Here is a 12,707-nt window from a genome sequence, read left to right as displayed (position 1 = left end):
ATTATAAGCAATTGGCACCAGATGTTCTATTTCTTCAAAATTTGCATTTTCAGTTTTATAATATTTATACTTTTCTTTTGGCAAAATGTTTAAGTAATCATACCTCAAATGGCTGGATTTTTCCTTTTTCTGAATTTGGTTTTATGATAATGGAATTCAAAGGCAAAGCTCAGGTCATATGCCCTGAGTGGTTACACTTGGTGGTTTCATCCCTACCCCAGAAATAAAATATCTTTTATTTTTATTATACTTAGTCTTATCTACTGATCTTCTAGAAGCAGAGATGAACAGCATATTTTAAAAACACTGTTCTGCTAAATCTGAAGCCAAATGGAATCAAGGAACTGACAAGAAGCTTCTCCTTCCTATGAGAAAACCTGACTATTCCTGTCACGGATGTTGGCTTTTTCTTGTTCATCCAGTTTCACCTAAAGAACTAAAGTTATTTCATCTAAAGAACTAAAGATTTTAATCTAAAATAGAAAATTTTGATAGTCTCAGACCAAAAGTCATGTAAGCAAAGGTTTATTTTGACTTGTTTGCAGATGTGCATGAGGGAGCTTGTTTTAAGTTTCAACAGCTTTGTTTAGAAAAGAAGAGGAAACGGTTTCTGAGGTCACAAAATATTGAGAGATCATCAGAATCCCACAGTATGAGCTCTTTAATAAGAGAGTTTAATACTTTTTAATTCTTTGTGTGAGAAAGATGGATCATTTACAGAAATAGGAGTAGCATTTTGTTTAAATTCAAGTGTTTAGGTTCGTGTTTATTCAGAAAGCCTTAGTAGACTGCATAGTCCAGTTTCTTGGGGTTTTGTGTTTTTTTTATTCCAAGATTACATTCGCTCTATTTTATTATTTATTTTGGGCTTTGAATGAGCAATAAACTTAGCTGCAGGCAAAGAAACACAACACAGCATGAGTTGGCAAGGCCTTGACAAACACCATATCCCCAGTTCTGCCACCACAGTTAAAAAGAACTGGTCAATAAAAATGCTCTGCCATGGAATCTCAGAGGTCAGACATAATCTCTGCTCATCTCTGGACTTCTATCTCCCTCTAGAAAATAAAATTTCTTAGCATTTTACTTGTTTTTTAACAAGATTCCCTAAATGTTCTTGGTTTACTGTCTCAGGTAATATTACTTTATTTAGACTGAGTCAATCCAGTAGTTTCTGAGATTGGAGCCTTGTACAAATTTTATTGACACCATCAAGTCACTGGGCTGATGGCACCTTCAGACATCAGTTGTTAATGACTGAATTCCTTGACAACAAGTGAATAGGAAAATAAAGCTACACTGGGATAATCAGGAGAGAGTGTAGAATACTTGAAACACACAGAGTTTATTACTTTGTCTACTGGCTTTGTAATGTTGGGTCGTAAAAAAAGTGAAAACATTTAAAACAGATTTAGAGCTTTTATTCTCTCTGAATCCATTCCTCTGCTTAAACAGCAAAAGACTTTCATAAAAAGAGATTATTTTTTTATCAAGATTATCACTGATGCAATGCATCTTTAATTTTGAGGGTGGAAGAAAGAAAAAGCACCATTATTTATCATATTCAAAATATTAATATTTTACTTGATTGAAGTAATAAAGAAATAGGGGTACTACTTTCACTTTTTGTTAACATCAAACATACAAGTCTACCAAAAAAGTTTTATAAACTCCCTGGCAAGGTTTTATTGTACATGTTATTGTCACATCAGAGCAGGTGTGAGAACAATGACCGCTGTCAATGAAAGAAAACGAAGCATATTATAGAAAAAATACAAAAATAAAATGGGTTAAGTGCTTACCACACCTTTTCAAGAGGGGTCTTCTCCTTTGGGTTGTCAATGAAATGACTTTTCAATGGCTTTCTCATTCCAATACATCTTTTACAGTTCACTTAGAAGAACTGAAAGAATTCTTGCTTTCATCAGTTCTGTGGTCTGCCTTTGCATCCTCTCCATGTTCTCTGTGATCCTGGCTGAGCTAAAAGCTCTCTTCTTGTTATATTTTCTTTGCAGACACTATTCCTGTCCCTCCCTTTTCTCCCACCAGTAATCCTTATTGAAAGCACCATTTCTCTCTCCCACCCCTGGGTTCCTCAGATCCACTGTGCTGCAGCCAGAATAATGCAAACAGCAAAACTTTCTCTTTGCTGCTGAGATTTATTGATTTTTTTTGAAGGCTAGGTGTCTATTAGCACATTGACACCTACCAACCACTAATAAGCAACACTGTGACATTCAAAAGCTAGTTTTCCTCAAAATATTATTTAATGCAAGAAAGTCCCCAAGAGTGAGCCTTGGAAGTCAGAAATCAGTGTGCTCTTGATGGCAGAATTCAGCAGAGACTCCATTAGAGGTTGTCTTGTGATGGTGTCTTCCATTTCACAAGAAAGAAGGAAGAGGAATCTGGAAAGCTGTCCTATGGTGAAGGGAAATAAACAGTCACAGCAGGACACCACATTTTGAGGGGTTTTGTTTGTTTGTTTTTTTTTTACTAATGGCAGCACACCAAGAACTAGAATTAAATACTTTCCCAGTTCACTCTTTCGTCGCCTACCAGCATATAAATCAAGTCTACACGAGATTAAGTAAGTACATTCAGCTTGGGCTCAGGTGTGAGTGCAGATGGGCTTTAAAACATTGCACAAATCCAGCCACAGCTATATTGGCTTAAAGGATGACTGGGGAGAGGAATGGCTGAAAGACCACATTTACTGATTATCTTCAGTGCCTTTAGTACAGTCCATATCATCTCCCTCCAATCTTCAGTTTGCATCAAACTAATCAAGATGCAATAGAAAGAAAAACAAGCATTTGAGACCTTCCTTTGAAACCTGCAGGCCCAGCTGAGACACAGAAATGTCTACACTCACTAAGCAAACTATTATTCACAACATCTGCCTATCCAGTGCAATGTGAGTTCCTGTCACTCATCATTGACATGTCTAGGACTGATTTCCTAACACTACATTATTATCTTTCATGAGAATATGCTAATTCCTTCTGTATCACTATGTATGCTGATGTACAGTATCCTTTGACATTCACAACATGTTCTAGTGTGATAGATTAATTCAAGATTGAAAAAAAAAGAATGTGCAAAGGCACTGGTAAAGGCACCATATATCTGGCAAAAACTGATTAAAAATATGAAATTATTCTCCCAATAAAATTATTTTCCCAATACAACAACAGAATTTTTACCATCAATCTCAGTGGTGCCAAGATTCCACCTGATAACCAGATTTGGGGTTATTAATTAATAGTAAGGCACAGTACTAGCTGTGTTATTCTGTAAAATATTCTAGTAAAATTTTTAAAGGCTTTCTCTTTCCCTTTAGTTTCTAAAGAATGTGTTGACTTATTAGCAAAATAAGTTCTCTGCAATTCAGTTATTAAGTGTGTATTACCAGATCACACAGGTATTTCTGCCACTATTGTCAAGTAGTGAGTGACCATAATCTTATGTACTTGACACATATAATTCTAACACATTATTTCATGCTAAGAATGACTAGGTGGGACTTTCACAGTGTCATTTTAGTATATTTTCTACAATAACTTACCTCTTTTTAATATTTGACTTCTCTGCCCTTCACCGATGTCCTCAATGATTTCCTCCACCAAGTGTTTTACTGCTTCACCCTCCTCTAATTAATTCTCAACTTTAAATTCTCCACTGACCCCCATTTAACTCTCAGTAGATACAAAAGCTTTGAAACAAAAATCTTCGGTGAGCAAGTGTTGGCCAGGCAGCTTTTCTTCAAGCTTTTGCAGCTTTAAATCTGATCACAGGAAATCCTGAACCAAATCCTGCCCTGAGCAGCACAACCCCCTGTTGTACTGCAATGGCAATGCCGTTTCCCAAGTGCTGCTGGACTCCAACAAAATCACAAAATTAGAGTATGAGTGAGGAGATGCACCTGCAGGTTCACTTTCAGCAAGACTTTGCAAGTAGCTCATCAGCTGATGCACTGGGAGCACCGAGAGACTCCTGCAAATTCACTCCTTTTTTCCCTCACTTGCCAAAAGAATCCTCCTCCTGCAGCATGTGTAAGCAGAGAATACAGAATGAAAAGTATTTGATTCCAAAACTTCACTGAATGGATTTCTAGCTTTATTTAGTTATCTTTAAGAAAAAGAAAAATAAAATCCCTCAGTTAAAGAGGAAGTTAAGAACAGCTGAGATGACCCAGGATGGTAAAAATTATAGCATAGACAAGAAACAGACATCATCCTTTTTCACATTAAGATTTAGCTGAAAAAAAAAACAAACCTTTAACTTCAGCATTATAAAGTAATTTTTACTTACTATTTTTTTAGCCATTGTATTCAGTGCAAACAGATGAACTGTAAAAAGCTTGACCAGGGAGAACCAATGCATTTATTTGCATTAATCTCACCAGAGCCAGCTCCAGCCTGCTGGACTGCTCACAGCTATGGTCTTCTGTGTGCTGAATTCCAGCATAAAATACACTTGAACACCAAATGCAAGAGTGTAAGTGAACAGAAGCAAAATCAGAGATCTCAGGTAATATCAGCAACTCTAGAACACTTTTGCAGTTATATCAAAATCCCAGTAAAACTCAAGGATAGAAGTTTTTGCCTTCAGTTCTGTGTACTTTCAATGACCCTCATTTCAATGTACACTGAGCTGGGACTCAATACAATAACAAGAAGCCATTAATGATTGAAAATATTTGTATTATATAAAGGATCCAATCTAGATGACTTTCACCACATTTTGCTTTCACTGAGTGTACGGCACTTGATACCCTTATTACAGTTGCAATATTATTACAATGATATCTTTTTATTATGACTTAACCATCCTTTATAAATTTTAACACAAACATGTGCTTAGGTTTTTTTAATGTTAATTTCCCATATGCCCACAAGAAACCACTTTTCAGAACATCTTTCCTATCCTTTCTACTACATTGTAAATTTGCTATAATTCTGCTTGATTTACAATTTCTCTCATTCCTGAATTTAATCTGTTGCACAAAAACAGGCAATTGAAATTGGAGACACCTTTTGAATGGTATTTTAATGACCTTGAAATCAGTCAAAAAAAAAAACAACAAAACCAAACCAACACCAAACCAAACAAAATGAACCAGCTATTAAGTCTATATAACTTAACCTATATCCAAAGTAAGAGTTCAGTCCATGCCTAAGGGAAAGATAGAAATGTTTTGCTCCCAATTTGGTTCTGGGCACTGTCATATCTCGTATAATATCCGATTCTTTCAGAAATGACATTTTCATGTCATAAAATCTAATTGATAGGCACTTTCAAGTGCTATTTTTAGAGACAGCATCCAAGATTAATGAATGCAATACACTAAGAAGTTTATATGAAGTTAAATCAAGCTGTCTTGTCTCTGTTTAGGTCATTCTTTTCTTGACAATAATACACAATAACAGCAACATTCCTCAAATGGGAGTTTATAACCCTGATCTTTGCCTGAACTGTGTTTCACTGGAAAGGATATTTACCATTGTTTTAAACCCAAAGGTTTCTCCTGTGACAGGTAATGTGTGTTTTGTCTGGTTATCCTGAACCACCCAATCTGTGGATTATGCACCATTGTGCTGTTGATACAACACCAGATCAGTCACATTTGCTGTGACTTTAGAGTCAATCTTTCCATTCTTTTGGAGGAGAACACCAGGATGAATAAAGAAAAAAACTATTCTGGGCTCATTTGAGTCTTTCACCTCTCACAGGTTTATTCTACATTTTCTGTGAGATTTCACCTTTTCTCACATTTCACCAGGAACTCTTCTTACACAGTTTTTTTTACTTTTTATCCTCAAATGACTTAAAAAACCCTGAATACAAGTAGTCTTTTACTACAAGCCCTATCTCTGAAATAAAACCCAAAAAGCAAAGCAGCTCTGCCTCATTTCCCCCCCCATGGCTCAGGCAGATTCATGAGCTTCCTTCCTCATGAAAACTAAGCTCAAGGGTCTCTCATGCTTTTTTTTTTTTACCCCTTTACCTTGCAAGTCTTGCTGATTGCATGTGTAAGGAGTGTTAGTGGGTTTGTTCACCATCCTGTAAAGTTTCCTTACCCAGATTGCAAAATATTTAGCAAACACTGTTAAACTTTAGATGTGTCAGATTTTAAGGAAAAGAATTTATGATATTTTGAAAAATTAAATGAATAGCCAAGAATACAATTCCCACGAAGTGTGTTCTACTCCACTATGGCTTAACAAGCCATCCCTCTGAAATTGCCTCAAACTTCCATCAAAGAATTACACATATAAGCAGATAAACTTTTCAACTAACTTAATTTGACTGAATTTAAGCACACTGACTTATTGTTTAGTAAAGAATCAGTCAACATAATTATCCTATGGAGTCGGGAAATAATGAATAAACTGATCCTTGTGGAATTTTACTTGCCCTAAATATTTCTAAGACATTTCAAGTGCATTAATATTCATAAGAGCTTTGAAAGTGAACCTTGCATTCTGAAAGCACTGATCATTTCAGGAAGGTAAACAAAATGCAGGCTTTTTTTTTCTTTTTTGGGTCCAATATTGGGAATCTTCTCATCCATGATCATCACACAAAATAGGCACCCTGATTGTTTCCATTAACTGATTCAGTGGGAAAAAAAAGCAGACATTTATTTGCTCAATAGTCATGACACTTTAAGGGTGAAATCATCCTTTTGGAGGTGGATGCTTACGAGATCCCCAACTTGCCAAAGGGGGAAAAAAAGCAAAGAGCATCATCAACGAGCCACAGATCATATTCTTTCACTTCCTTCGTTGTCAAGTTAATTTTTATAAAATATATAGATATAGATACATCTACATCGTCTTTTCTCCATTTCAGCTACCCAAAAATAATTGTTGAAACAAAAAGCAGGCTTTCACCTCACTTAAAAATGCACACAGAACTAGAAGGGGCATCCCAAAGGCTCAGCTGGAGTTCTGAAAAGCAATTTTCATATGGAAATATGAGATAATGATGGTAGTGAAGTTCAAAATCCAAGTCTGTATTCTCACAGACTTCATCAGAAATAGGATTGGGGGAGAAAAGGACTATTGAAATGTGACACACAAAACTGTTCTTACAAGTACTAATCACACATCCATAACAGAATACATGACAAATGATTCAGTAGAATGTCAGAAAAAAGTACATCACAGTGAACTTTCTATTGACCTAGAATATGGTATTTTCCAACAGAAAATAGTATGAGCAGTAATTTTAAGTCAAATTGACAAAGTACAAATCATCAGAAACTTCAAAACCAAGTATTTAAGGGTTATATTCAATAGCCTCAAGAGCTCTCATATACCTTCATCCCTTTTCTACTCAGCAAATACACTAAGGGAAAATGCTCATAAAAACAAACAAACAAACCAACCAAACAAAAACTCAAAAAACTCCAACAAACAAACAAAAAACCCCAACAACCAAAAAAACAACCAACCCACCACATCAAATGAAAGTGACAAAAGTAGCCCGAGGTCTGGCAGCTGACAACAGCAACCTGTAGAGAAGTCAGATGGGAAGCTCTCCAAAATCATTCTGGGACAGTGCACTGATTTAAAAATGGCAACTCACCCTAATTTTATCCAGTATTTGGAAATATTTATTGCACACAAAAAAAAACCAACCAAGAAACAAAACCTCCAACATTTTGCTCAAATTAACATGAAGCATTGAGAACAGTGAAGATACTATTCATGCATGTGGTCTTGCTATCAGATATACAATTTTTCTCATGAAATGGGGTTTACCTTCCTAATGACTCATCAGGTGCTCTGCAGTTCTCACTTATCTGAAATTCCACCCTTGGGACTGGCTGTGAAAACATCTAATAGATTCTAATAAAGTCAACCTTTTTGTGCTACTGCTCTTGCTTTCAAAAGGTCAGTGCCTTTGCAGCAGGCTTGTTATGTCATTAATTTGTTAGCATTGCTATTCATAAATAACCCAACCTGTATCACACAGCTGCATCGACCCCCACAAACAAAACAACAAACAGATGGCAGTGCAGTGCTGAAGGTGCTGCTTCAGCTGCTGGACCTGCAGCTCTCTCCATTCCACACCCCCAGCTCCAGATGTACCGTAAAATTAAAAAGGGTTATTTCTGATTTGAAAAATATCATGACTGTAACTTCCTCCAGTCTAGAAAGTTGAAGTGCAGTGCACACCCACTCCCTGCACATTTCCTTTGGTTGGTAACCCCTGAAGAGGCAAGAAGAGGTAGTTTGCATTGACATTCTGCAAGATTTATTTTATCTCTTTTTAATGCCATGTTACTGTCCTTGTAAGAGAAAAGAAAAGCCCCCAAGCACCGGGAGAAAATATGGAGAATACAACTCCTGTGCACTACTTGGCACAAAAGCCAAAATAAAGGAAAATAAACTCTTATAGCTTTTATTTCATCTCTATAAAATAACACATAAGGATGTTGCCTTCTCTTCCTTGCTAATTCCCATGTCCATGGAAAAGCAATCAATTCAAATATGATTCAAATAAATACAGTAAAGAAATTGTACTCTGGCTCTCTTTTCCCCTTCCCTTCCCTTCCCAAACCTTCCCCACTCTTCCCTTCCACGCTGTAAGCAGAGTAACTAACGATGTGTTAACCACCTCCCATTACATTCCAGGCTGGTATAAGTGTGATAAATGATTATGAACTCTAGAAAGACAGAGCTGTGAACAGCTGACATGGAACACAAACTGACAGCCCTTCTGTATGTAAAAGACTCCAGAAGGAACTTAGTGCCTTAGGAATAAAGTTCTGAAACAAGTGGGAGTTCTCTTAGAGTTCTCTAAGGAGCTCACCTTACTTCTTTACAACACACACTTCTAAATGAATGGCCATAAAACTCAAGATGCACTCAAGATCCAAACTCTTCAGAGCCTTACTGTCTTCTTTCTCTGTATTCTTGTCCTTATTATTTTTATTATTGGTTTCTGAAAGAAGCTTATTGCAAGCTCTTCTTGCAATAAGAGCACATTAGTTCAGATTACAAAGCTCACCTATGATGATGTAAGAGAAAACTCAATATCAGCCAGATTTCTTTAGGCTAACACAAAGCCCCCCAGATGAAGAGACAAATATACACAATTAAGGAAGAATACGATGCTATTATCCTAATATGAAAATGAGGATTTCAATAAAAAGAGAAAACAAAGGGGGTAAAAACAACTTTATTTTCACCTGTTCTCCTCTATGGTAAAAAGGGTGAGAATTTCTTTTATTGCAGCTAGACAACTTTGAGAAAAGTGTTAAATTTTCTCTCATTCTCCTCCTCTAAGTGAAATGTCCATTCTACTGCTGTAAATAACTCATTTTTCTCAGGTCTCCCCTTTTAAAAATTCTTCTACACTATCAGTTCCTAACAGCTACCAACACAAATGAACATACACAACTTGGATATCAATAACCAAATCTTCACTGTGTTCTATGTCAACCTGCTATTGACAGCTTTTAGTTATGCATTACTTTATATAAAGTGAACCTACAAAAAGGAGAACAGAGATAAGAAACACAAACCAGAAATGCATCATTAGAGAATGTGAATTACTGATCTTTGTTCTCCTAGGAGCCACTTTATTGGCTTACTGCTTTGTATTCAACAGCTTAGCCATTAACCCCCTGAAAATACTGTGTAATAAGGAATTAGCTTTGTGTTTGCCACCAATTACTGCAAACTGGGAGCAGAAGCCTGTCAGCAAAATCTGTGGGTTTTTTGAAAGGACAAAGCAAAATTGCAGTGGTCTTCTGCCTCCCTGAGATCAGCTGAATGAATTCAGGTATTGAAGACCTTTTACCAGGGATGCCTCAAAAAAAAAAACCAAACAAACACAAACCCCAAGAAAAATCCCAACAACATGGCTTATGCAGGATGCACAGCATTTTGTCTGCACAGCTGAAGTCAGGTTTACCTCAGGTTTCTGGGAGGAGGTTTTTAGGATGCTTACTGGTGCCTGCACCATGCATACACATCAATATTGGGCAAGCTTGCCACAAGCAGACAATTAAAAACATAGCAAACTTGCAGGATCAGCTTACTGTCATCTGCCCATTTTAGAGAGATCTGGGTTTATGCCTGGTCAGCGCTTTGCTAATTAACTGTTTTCTGACTATTCTGCAGAAATGATATTTTAGCTTGTAACGTATCAGATGAATATTATGGTCAAATAAACTTACACTGCAAAATTGTGAAGTCACTGTCAGTCTGCTGTGTCTTACCCTGAGAAAGCTCAGAAGGGGCCCAAGTTTTGGTTATATCAATATTATGCACTTTCTCACTATGAAGCATTTGTACTTGTACTGGAGTTCAGTGTTTCAGTATTTGAATACACAGTGTCTCAGACAAAGAGTATTAAAATACAGGTACCTATTAAGATACCTTTAATAAATATCTAAGGACTAAGATGTGTTAATTCAACTCTCTCCAGATTGCTCTAAAAAACCTTCCTTTACTTGAAAAGGAAGTTGCCTTGTGTTTGTAACTCCATGGAATTCCACATTCATTGGACTGGGGCTTGAAGCAGCCACTTCAGGACAGTTCTTACTAAAGCCTGATAGTTTTTGCCTCTTCCTCTAGTTTGTTGACTCAGAACAGAGGTAGTAAATGAGATATGACTATTTTTCTCTTTTATCCTATACATATCTTGACATACTGTAGTCTAATTTTAAAATAATTCTTTGCCACACTGAGAGTGTTACTGGATTTGTCTATTAGGGTTTTGTGCTAAACATTTAGAATATAAAATACGAAAATTTTCCATGTTTTAAAGACAGCCAAAACAATATTTGTGGTAAGGTTGTACATTCACTGAAAGCAAAAACAAAACCCTGACACAACACAGGGGATGGAAGCTGAAAGGTAAATTGTGCTTGCTGTGTTTTTCTGAATTGAATGCTGCCTGTATGATCAGCAGCATTCAGACTCCCAGCAGGGAAGTCTCCAAAAGAGTGGGAAAACTAGGCAGGTGGCTTTAAAGAAAGCACAGAGAAATGTACTGAAAAAAAATCTGGTTTAGAAGTGAATTTGGTTAAATTGCCTACAGCATGTTTGGGGAGGAAAAGGGTCTACACTGAGTTCCCTGCTTTGAGGGGTGGAGAGAAAACATTGTAGAGCATGAAAAGATAAAACTTGCATGGAGGACTTGTTCATTATGGACAATTTCTTTATAGATAATTTGTTTTGGAAATGGACAGAAAGAGGGAGACACTAAAGAAATCACTGAGACAGGGGGAAGGGATCTATTTGAGGGAATCAGTCAGCAAAAGTTTCAGTGGTGACTACAAGAACAAGCTGCAGGGGACAGAAGATGTTATGGGGACAGAAGCACCACCTGGGCCTGGAAGCAAGGATTGGGAAACAATCCCCTGCCTTCTCTGGGTTGACAGAGCTGTGAGATGCTTCCATCAGAGAGTTTACCCACAAGACAGGAGCCATTTCTGCTTCATCATTACTGGTCAGCTGGAGCTTCAAAATATTCAAGATTGGAATTGTTATAAATTTTTAAAAGTCAGGTCATAATTTGGAGGTAGGAAGAGTAAGGAAAGCTAAGAGATAGCTACAGAAGTAAAACAAACAGCTATCCTTTACAATTACTCAAAAGAAAAAAAAAAGGGGATTGTCTTCTGAAACAGTTGTTTGTGTATTAAACTCAACATACACTCAGAGACTTATTGTTAGTCCAGGCTTTAATGCATATCCCCATGTGAGAGCATTTTTTTCTATCAGATGGAACCAAGGAGCCCAGATTTCTCAAGCAGCTCAGAAGACCTCAGTTCGAGCACTTTTTGAACAGGTGAACTATTCCTCCCTCAGTAGCTCACTGTGGCCTTCCCTTTCACAGGACCACGGATTGTTCCCCTTCAATATCAGGACAATTTTTCAAACAGTAGAATTTTAAAACTCTGTCTTCTGGGCACCATAAAAATGTCAATCTTGGTGTAAGGCATAAACTGGCCAATTTGTCTCTAGGCAATGCAGCAGTATGGAAAGAGTACAAACACAGTGTATGAGACTAAATATAGCTGAGAACAGGCCCTGGAACTCCCCAGATTTTCTTTTTCTTCTTGAAAATTTCATTACAGATCATGTACTAAAGATAATGCTCAAACCTGTATTGGAAATCATAAACTAATTTAATCCATGACACTCACCAAGGGTGGATCTCTTCACAATAGAGACATGACTGTAGAGACAAGAAAAGCTTTAGGTTGGAGCTGCAATTCAGGTGTCACCAGGAGTATTCAGTTTAATTTTAAAAAACCCCTTCCTTGTGTAGTTCACAGACACACCTTTCCCTATTAGCCTGACTTCTGCACTTGTTCTGAACACTGCAGAACTAACTAAAATTCTGCTGTGTATTTGGACAACTCTTAAAATGGAGGGAAAATGCTATTTTTCCAGGATTGGACTCTACTCAATTAATGTCATCAAACACTAAAGTTGGCCTTTAAAGAATTATTTTTTTTTCAGTGTTACCACAATACTGAGAGCTACTTCAAACCTGCTTTTATGCCTCTCTGTTTTGATGAAGAAAAGCAAGAACAAAACCTGAAGAATGAATCACAACTAGATTTGAATGCAAAGTTGTCACCTTTCACAGAAAACATGCTTACTTTTAAAATCAGTTTCTTTGAGACGAGATAATAGGTTTCTAATGACCTAATTAATTTTACACTAAATGTATTTTGC

At 36.8% G+C, this 12,707-nt stretch overlaps 1 long non-coding RNA gene across 2 annotated transcripts; it reads right to left on the bottom strand.

The window, feature by feature from the left end:
- Nucleotides 1-1,811: 1,811 nt before the first annotated feature.
- On the bottom strand, nucleotides 1,812-12,257 carry LOC113969504. 2 transcript variants are annotated; one of them, XR_003534879.1, is made up of 3 exons: nucleotides 12,170-12,257; nucleotides 4,312-4,475; nucleotides 1,812-2,418 (listed from the first exon to the last, which is right to left on the bottom strand). It is a non-coding gene; the product is annotated as an uncharacterized LOC113969504 (long non-coding RNA). The 2 variants fall into 2 exon arrangements; XR_003534880.1 differs by lacking the exon at nucleotides 12,170-12,257 and adding an exon at nucleotides 8,829-8,922.
- Nucleotides 12,258-12,707: the final 450 nt, after the last annotated feature.

This window comes from Neopelma chrysocephalum, unplaced genomic scaffold (assembly GCF_003984885.1).
Source record: "Neopelma chrysocephalum unplaced genomic scaffold, ASM398488v2 Primary Assembly neopelma1_73b, whole genome shotgun sequence".
NCBI classification, from domain to species: Eukaryota; Metazoa; Chordata; class Aves; order Passeriformes; family Pipridae; genus Neopelma; species Neopelma chrysocephalum.
The sequence above is the reverse complement of the archived record's forward strand: the minus strand, read 5'-3'. Positions and strand labels throughout refer to the sequence as shown.